We start from the raw sequence: 9613 nt of genomic DNA on the forward strand, positions 1-9613 counted from the left end.
GTGATAGATTCTAACGTTCACATACAACGGGTGTAAGACAGATTTACACATGCAAAACATTTAGGTTAACTTGACGAGCCTAGCATGTACAGACATGGCCTCAGAACACAAGATACCGAAAGGTCGAACATGAGTCGTATGAAAGATACGATCAACATGGAGATGTTCACCGATGATGACTAGTCCGTCTCACGTGATGATCGGACACAGCCTAGTCGACTCGGATCATGTAACACTTAGATGACTAGAGGGATGTCTAATGTGAGTGGGAGTTCATTAAATAATTTGATTAGATGAACTTAATTATCATGAACTTAGTCTAAATTCTTTGCAAAAATGTCTTGTAGATCAAATGGCCAACGCTCATGTCAACATGAACTTCAACGCATTCCTAGAGAGAACCAAGCTGAAAGATGATGGCAACAACTATACGGACTGGGTCCGAAACCTGAGGATCATCCTCATAGCTGCCAAGAAAGCATATGTCCTAGAAGGACCGCTAGGTGAAGCACCCATCCCAGAGAACCAAGACGTTATGAACGCTTGGCAGTCACGTGCTGATGATTACTCCCTCGTTCAGTGTTGCATGCTTTACAGCTTAAAACCGGGGCTCCAAAATCGTTTTGAGCAACACGGAGCATATGAGATGTTCGAGGAGCTGAAAATGGTTTTCCAAGCTCAAGCCTGGGTCGAGAGATATGAAGTCTCCGACAAGTTCTATATTTGTAAGATGGAGAAAAATAGTTCTGTCAGTGAGCACATACTCAAAATGTCTGGGTTGCACAACCGCCTGTCCCAGCTGGACATTAACCTCCCGGACAAGGCGGTCATTGACAGAATCCTTCAGTCGCTCCCACTAAGCTACAAGAGCTTTGTGATGAACTACAATATGCAGGGTATGGTGAAAACTATTCCTGAAGTATTTTCAATGCTGAAGTTAGCAGAGGTAGAAATCAAAAAGGAACATCAAGTGTTGATGGTCAATAAAACCACCAAGTTCAAGAAAGGCAAGGGTAAGAAGAACTTCAAGAATGACGGCAAGGATGTTGCCGGGCTCGGTAAGCCAGCTGCCGGGAAGAAGTCAAAGAATGGACCCAAGCCTGAGACTGAGTGCTTTTATTGCAAAGGGAAGGGTCACTGGAAGCGGAACTGCCCCAAATACTTAGCGGACAAGAAGGCCGGCAACACTAAAGGTATATGTGATATACATGTAATAAATGTGTACCTTACCAGTGCTCGTAGTAGCTCCTGGGTATTTGATACCGGTGTCGTTGCTCATATTTGTAACTCGAAGCAGGAGCTGCGGAATAAGCGGAGACTGGCGAAGGACGAGGTGACGATGCGCGTCGGGAATGGTTCCAAGGTCGATGTGATCGCCGTCGGCACGCTATCTCTACATTTACCTACGGGATTAGTTTTAAACCTCAATAATTGTTATTTAGTGCCATCTTTGAGCATGAACATTGTATCTGGATCTCGTTTGATACAAGATGGCTACTCATTTAAATCCGAGAATAATGGTTGTTCTATTTATATGAGAGATATGTTTTATGGTCATGCCCCGATGGTCAATGGTTTATTCTAAATGAATCTCGAACATAATGTTACACATATTCATAGTGTGAATACCAAAAGATGTAAAGTTGATAACGATAGTCCCACATACTTGTGGCACTGCCGCCTTGGTCACATTGGTGTCAAGCGCATGAAGAAGCTCCATGCTGATGGACTTTTAGAGTCTCTCGATTATGAATCATTTGACACATGCGAACCATGCCTCATGGGCAAAATGACCAAGACTCCGTTCTCCAGAACAATGGAGCGCGCAACCAACTTATTGGAAATCATACATACCGATGTGTGCGGTCCAATGAGCGTTGAGGCTCGCGGAGGATATCATTATGTTCTCACTCTCATTGATGACTTGAGTAGATATGGGTATGTCTAATTGATGAAACACAAGTCTGAGACCTTTGAAAAATTCAAGGAATTTCAGAATGAGGTAGAGAATCAACGTGACCGAAAGATAAAGTTCTTACGATCAGATCGTGGAGGAGAATATATAAGTCACGAATTTGGTACGCACTTAAGGAAATGTGGAATCGTTTCACAATTCAAGCCGCTTGGAACACCTCAGCGTAACGGTGTGTCCGAACATCGTAATCGCACTCTATTGGATATGGTGCGATCTATGATGTCTCTTACCGATTTACCGCTATCATTTTGGGGATACGCTCTAGAGACAGCTACATTCACTTTAAATAGGACTCCGTCTAAATACGTTGAGATGACACCGTATGAATTATGGTTTGGGAAGAAACCTAAGCTGTCGTTTCTAAAAGTTTGGCGATGCGATGCTTATGTCAAGAAACTTCAACCTGAAAAGCTCGAACCCAAGTCGGAAAAATGCGTCTTCATAGGATACCCTAAGGAAACCATTGGGTATACCTTCTACCTTAGATCCAAAGGCAAGATCTTTGTTGCCAAGAACGGATCCTTTCTGGAAAAAGAGTTTCTCTCGGAAGGAGTAAGTGGGAGGAAAGTAGAACTCGATGAAGTACTACCTCTTGAACCGGAAAGTAGTGCACCTCAGGAAAATGTTCCCGTGGTGCCTACACCGACTGGAGAGGAAATTAATGATGATGATCAAGGTACTTCAGATCAAGTTGCTACTGAACTTCGTAGGTCCACAAGGACACGTTCCACGCCAAAGTGGTATGGCAACCCTGTCCTGGAAATCATGTTGTTAGACAACGGTGAACCTTTGAACTATGAAGAAGCGATGGCGGGCCCAGATTCCAACAAATGGCTTGAAGCCATGCAATCCGAGATAGAATCCATGTATAAAAACAAAGTATGGACTTTGACAGACTTTCCCGATGATCGGCGAGCGATAGAAAACAAATGGAACTTTAAGAAGAAGATGGACGCGGATGGTAATGTTACCATCTATAAAGCTTGACTTGTCGCTAAGGGTTATCGACAAGTTCAAGGGGTTGACTACGATGAGACATTCTCTGCCGTAGCGAAGCTAAAGTCCGTCCGAATCATGTTAGCAATTGACGCATACTATGATTATGAGATATGGCAGATGGACGTCAAAACGGCATTCCCTAACGGACATCTTAAGGAAGAACTATATATGATGCAGCCGGAAGGTTTTGTCGACCCTGAGAATGCTAACAAGGTATGCAAGTTCCAGCGATCCATTTATGGGCTAGTGCAAGCATCTCGGAGTTGGAACATTTGCTTTGATGAGATGATCAAAGCGTTTGGGTTTATGCAGACTTATGGAGAAGCCTGCGTTTACAAGAAAGTGAGTGGGAGCGCTGTAGCATTTCTCATATTATATGTAGATGACATACTTTTGATGGGAAATGATACAGAACTCTTGGACAACATTAAGGCCTACTTGAATAAGTGTTTTTCAATGAAGGACCTTGGAGAAGCTGCTTATATATTAGGCATCAAGATCTATAGAGATAGATCGAGACGCCTCATAGGTCTTTCACAAAGCACATACCTTGATAAGATATTGAAGAAGTTCAATATGGATCAGTCTAAGAAGGGGTTCTTGCCTGTGTTGCAAGGTGTGAAATTGAGCTCGACTCACTGCCCGACCATGGCAGAAGATAAAGAAGAGATGAGTGTCATCCCCTATGCCTCAGCCATAGGGTCTATTGTATGCCATTCTGTGTACCAGACCTAATGTAAACCTTGCCGTAAGTTTGGTAGGAAGGTACCAAAGTAATCCCGGCAAGGAACACTGGACAATGGCCAAGAATATCCTGAAGTACCTGAAAAGGACAAAGGACATGTTTCTCGTTTATGGTGCTAGCTTCGACACAGATCTGGATGACTCTAAGTCACAAACCGGATACGTATATATGTTGAATCATGGAGCAGTAAGCTGGTGCAGTTGCAATTAGAGCGTCATGGCGGGATCTACATGTGAAGCGGAGTACATGGCAGCCTCGAAGGCAGCGCATGAAGCAATATTGATGAAGGAGTTCATCACCGACATAGGAGTCATACCCAATGCGTCGGGGCCGATCACTCTCTTCTGTGACAACACTGGAGCTATTGCCCTTGCCAAGGAGCCCAGGTTTCTCAAAAAGACCAGGCACATCAAGCGTCGTTTCAACTCCATTCGTGAAAATGTTCAAGATGGAGACATAGATATTTGCAAAGTACATACGGATCTGAATGTCGCGGATCCGTTGACTAAACCTCTTCCGCGAGCAAAACAAGATCAACACCAGAACTCTATGTGTGTTCGATTAATCACAATGTAACTATATTATTGACTCTAGTGCAAGTGGGAGACTGTTGGAAATATGCCCTAGAGGCAATAATAAAAGGATTATTATTATATTTCCTTGTTCATGATAATTGTCTTTTATTCATGCTATAATTGTATTATCCGGAAATCGTAATACACGTGTGAATACATAGACCACAACATGTCCCTAGTGAGCCTCTAGTTGACTAGCTCGTTGATCAACAGATAGTCATGGTTTCCTGACTATGGACATTGGATGTCATTGATAACGAGATCACATCATTAGGAGAATGATGTGATGGACAAGACCCAATCCTAAGCATAGAACAAGATCATGTAGTTCGTTTGCTAGAGCTTTTCCAATGTCAAGTATCTTTTCCTTAGACCATGAGATCGTGTAACTCCCGGATACCGTAGGAGTGCTTTGGGTGTACCAAACGTCACAACGTAACTGGGTGACTATAAAGGTATACTATGGGTATCTCCAAAAGTGTCTGTTGGGTTGACACGGATTGAGACTGGGATTTGTCACTCCGTATGACAGAGAGGTATCTCCGGGCCCACTATGTAATGCATCATCATAACGAGCTCAAAGTGACCAAGTTTTTGGTAACAAGATCATGCATTGCGGTACGAGTAAAGTGACTTGCCGGTAACGAGATTGAGCGAGGTATTGGGATACCGATGATCGAATCTCGGGCAAGTAACATACCGATTGACAAAGGGAATTGTATACGGGGTTGCTTGAATCCTTGACATCGTGGTTCATCCGATGAGATCATCGAGGATCATGTGGGAGCCAACATGGGTATCTAGATCCCGCTGTTGGTTATTGACCGGAGAGCCGTCTCGGTCATGTCTACGTGTCTCCCGAACCTATAGGGTCTACACACTTAAGGTTCGGTGACGCTAGGGTTGTAGAGATATTAGTATGCAGCAAACCGAAAGTTGTTCGGAGTCCCGGATGAGATCCCGGACGTCACGAGTTCCGGAATGGTCCGGAGGTAACGAATTATATATGGGAAGTTGAGTTTCGGCCATCAGGAAAGTTTTGGGGGTCACCGATATTGTACCGGGACCACCGGAAGGGTCCCGAGGGTCCACCGGGTGGGGCCACCTATCCCAGAGGGCCCCATGGGCTGAAGTGGGAGGGGAACGAGCCCCTGGTGGGCTGGTGCACCCCCCCTTGGGCCCCCCTTCGCCTAGGGTTGGGAACCCTAGGGGAGGGGGTGCCTCCACTTGCCTTGGGGGGCAAGGCACCCCCTTGGCCGCCGCCCCCTAGGAGATCCCATCTCCTAGGGCCGGTGCCCCCCTGGGGACCCTATATATGGAGGGGGGGAGGGAGGGCAGCCGCACCCTTGCACTTGGCGCCTCCCTTCCCCCTTGCTACACCTCTCTCTCCCGCAGATGCTTGGCGAAGCCCTGCCGGGATCCCTGCTGCATCCACCACCACGCCGTCGTGCTGCTGGATCTTCATCAACCTCTCCTTTCCCCTTGCTGGATCAAGAAGGAGGGGACGTCACGCTGACCGTACGTGTGTTGAACGCGGAGGTGTCGTCCGTTTGGCGCTAGGATCTCCGGTGATTTGGATCACGACGAGTATGACTCCCTCAACCCCGTTCTCTTGAACGCTTCCGCTCGATGTACAAGGGTATGTAGATGCACTTGTCTCTCTCGTTGCTAGATGAACTCATAGATTGATCTTGGTGAAACTGTGGGAATTTTTTTATTTTCTGCAACGATCCTCAACAATCAACACTTGATGTTCCTTTTTGATTTCCACCTCCGCTGATTTCAGCATTGAAAATACTTCAGGAATAGTTTTCACCATCCCCTGCATATTGAAGTTCATCACAAAGCTCTTGTAGCTAGGTGGGAGCGACTGAAGGATTCTGTCAATGACCGCCTCGTCCGGGAGGTTAATGTCCAGCTGGGACAGGCGGTTGTGCAACCCAGACATTTTGAGTATGTGCTCATTGACAGAACTATTTTCCTCCATCTTACAACTGTAGAACTTGTCGGAGACTTCATATTTCTCGACCCGGGCATGATCTTGGAAAACCATTTTCAGCTCTTCGAACATCTCATATGCTCCGTGTTGCTCAAAATGCTTTTGGAGCCCCGGTTCTAAGCTGTAAAGCATGCCGCACTGAACGAGGGAGTAATCATCAACACGTGACTGCCAAGCATTGATAACATCTTGGTTCTCTGTGATGGGTGCGTCTCCTAGCGGTCCTTCTAGGACATATGCTTTCTTGGCAGCTATGAGGATGATCCTCAGGTTCCGGACCCAGTCCGTATAGTTGTTGCCATCATCTTTCAGCTTGGTTTTCTCTAGGAACGCGTTGAAGTTGAGGTTGACATGAGCGTTGGCCATTTGATCTACAAGACATTTTGCAAAGGTTTTTAGACTAAGTTCATGATAATTAAGTTCATCTAATCAAATTATTTAATGAACTCCCACTCAGATTAGATATCCCTCTAGTCATCTAAGTGATACATGATCCACTCAACTAGACCGTGTCCGATCATCACGTGAGACGGACTATTCCTCATCGGTGAACATCTCCATGTTGATCGTATCTTCCATACGACTCATGTTCGACCTTTCGGTCTCTTGTGTTCCGAGGCCATGTCTGTACATGCTAGGCTCGTCAAGTCAACCTAAGTGTTCTGCATGTGTAAATCTGTCTTACACCCGTTGTATGTGAACGTTAGGATCTATCACACCCGATCATCACGTGGTGGTTCGAAACAACGAACTTTCACACTGGCGCACAGTTAGGGGGAACACTTTCTTGAAATTATTATGAGGGATCATCTTATTTACTACCGTCGTTCTAAGAAAATAAGATGCAAAAACATGATAAACATAAAATGCAATCAAATAGTGACATGATATGGCCAATATCATGTTGCTCCTTTAATCTCCATCTTCGGGGCGCCATGATCATCTTCGTCACCGGCAAGACACCATGATCTCCATCATCATGATCTCCATCATCGTGTCTCCATGAAGTTGTTCGCCAACTATTACTTCTACTACTATGGCTAACGGTTTAGCAATAAAGTAAAGTAATTACATGGCGTTTATTCATTGACACGCAGGTCATACAATAATTAAGACAACTCCTATGGCTCCTGCCGGTTGTCATACTCATCGACATGCAAGTCGTGATTCCTATTACAAGAACATGATCTCATACATCACATACATATCATTCATCACAAACTTTTGACCATATCACATCACAAAGGCAAATACTACAAAAACAGGTTAGACGTCCTCTAATTGTTGTTGCATGTTTTTACGTGGCTGCAATAGGGTTCTAGCAAGAACGTTTCTTACCTACGTAAAAAGCAACAACATGATATGCCAATTTCTATTTACCCTTCATAAGGACCCTTTTCATCGAATCCGATCCGACTAAAGTGGGAGAGACAGACACCCACTAGCCCTTATGCAACTAGTGCATGTCAGTCGGTTGAACCTGTCTCACGTAAGCGTACGTGTAAGGTCGGTCCGGGCCGCTTCATCCCGCGATGCCTCCAAAACAAGATAAGACTAGTAGTGGCAAGAAAATTGACAACATCTACGCCCACAACAAGTTTGTGTTCTACTCGTGCAAAGAAACTACGCATAGACCTAGCTCATGATGCCACTATTGGGGAAGTTGCAGAAAATAAAAAATTTCTACTCTTCACCAAGATCAATCTATGGAGTCATCTAGCAATGAGAGAGAGGATTGTATCTACATACCCTTGTAGATCGCGCACAGAAGCGTTCAAGAGAACGGGGTTGAGGGAGTCTTACTCGTCGTGATCCAAATCACCGATGATCCTAGTGCTGAACGGACAGCACCTCCGCGTTCAACACACGTACGGTTGGGAAGACGTCTCCTCCTTCTTGATCCAGCAAGGGGAAGGAGAGGTTGATGGAGATCCAGCAGCACGACGGCGTGGTGGTGGAAGTAGCAGCGATCTTGGCAGGGCTTCGCCAAGCTCTACGAGAGGGAGAGGTGTTGTAGAGGGAGAGGGAGGTGCCAGGAGCAGGGGTGCACAGCCCTCCCTCCCCCCTCTTTATATAGGGGCCCTGGGGGGGCGCCGTCCCCCTAGAGATTGAATCTCAAGGGGGGAGGGCGGCCAAGGGGGGTGGCTTGCCCCCCAAGCCAAGTGGGGCGCCCCCCACCCCCAGGGTTCCCAACCCTAGGCGCAGAGGGAGGCCCAAGGGGGGCGCACCAGCCCACCAGGGGCTGGTTCCCCCTCCCACTTCAGCCCATGGGGCCCTCCGAGATAGGTGGCCCCACCGCTGGACCCCCGGGACCCTTCCGGTGATCCCGGTACAATACCGGTGACCCCCGAAACTTTCCCGATGACCGAAACTGGACTTCCTATATATAATTCTTCACCTCCGGACCATTTCGTAACTCCTCGTGACGGCCGGGATCTCATCCGGGACTCCGAACAACTTACGGGTTACCGCATACTAATATCTCTACAACCCTAGCGTCACCGAACCTTAAGTGTGTAGACCCTACGGGTTCGGGAGACATGCAGACATGACCGAGACGACTCTCCGGTCAATAACCAATATCGGGATCTTGATACCCATGTTGGTTCCCACATGCTCCTCGATGATCTCATCGGATGAACCACGATGTCGAGGACTCAAGTAATCCCGTATACAATTCCCTTTGTCAATCGGTACGTTACTTGCCCGAGATTCGATCATCGGTATCCCAATACCTCGTTCAATCTCGTTACCGGCAAGTCACTTTACTCGTACCGTAATGCATGATCCCATGACCAAACACTTAGTCACATTGAGCTCATTATGATGATGCATTACCGAGTGGGCCTAGAGATACCTCTCCGTCATACGGTGTGACATATCCCAGTCTCGATCCGTGTCAACCCAACAGATACTTTCGGGGATACCCGTAGTATACCTTTATAGTCACCCAGTTACGTTGTGACGTTTGGTACACCCAAAGCACTTCTACGGCATCCGGGAGTTACACGATCTCATGGTCTAAGGAATTGATACTTGACGTTGGAAAAGCTCTAGCAAACAAACTACACGATCTTGTGCTATGCTTAGGATTGGGTCTTGTCCATCACATCATTCTCCTAATGATGTGATCCCATTATCAACGACATCCAATGTCCATAGTTAGGAAACCATGACCATTTGTTGATCAACGAGCTAGTCAACTAGAGGCTCACTAGGAAAATGTTGTGGTCTATGTATTCACACGTGTATTACGATTTCCGGATAACACAATTATAGCATGAATAACAGGCAATTATCATGAACAAGGAAATATAATA

This window comes from Triticum dicoccoides, chromosome 1B (genome assembly GCF_002162155.2).
Source record: "Triticum dicoccoides isolate Atlit2015 ecotype Zavitan chromosome 1B, WEW_v2.0, whole genome shotgun sequence".
Classification (NCBI taxonomy): domain Eukaryota; kingdom Viridiplantae; phylum Streptophyta; class Magnoliopsida; order Poales; family Poaceae; genus Triticum; species Triticum dicoccoides.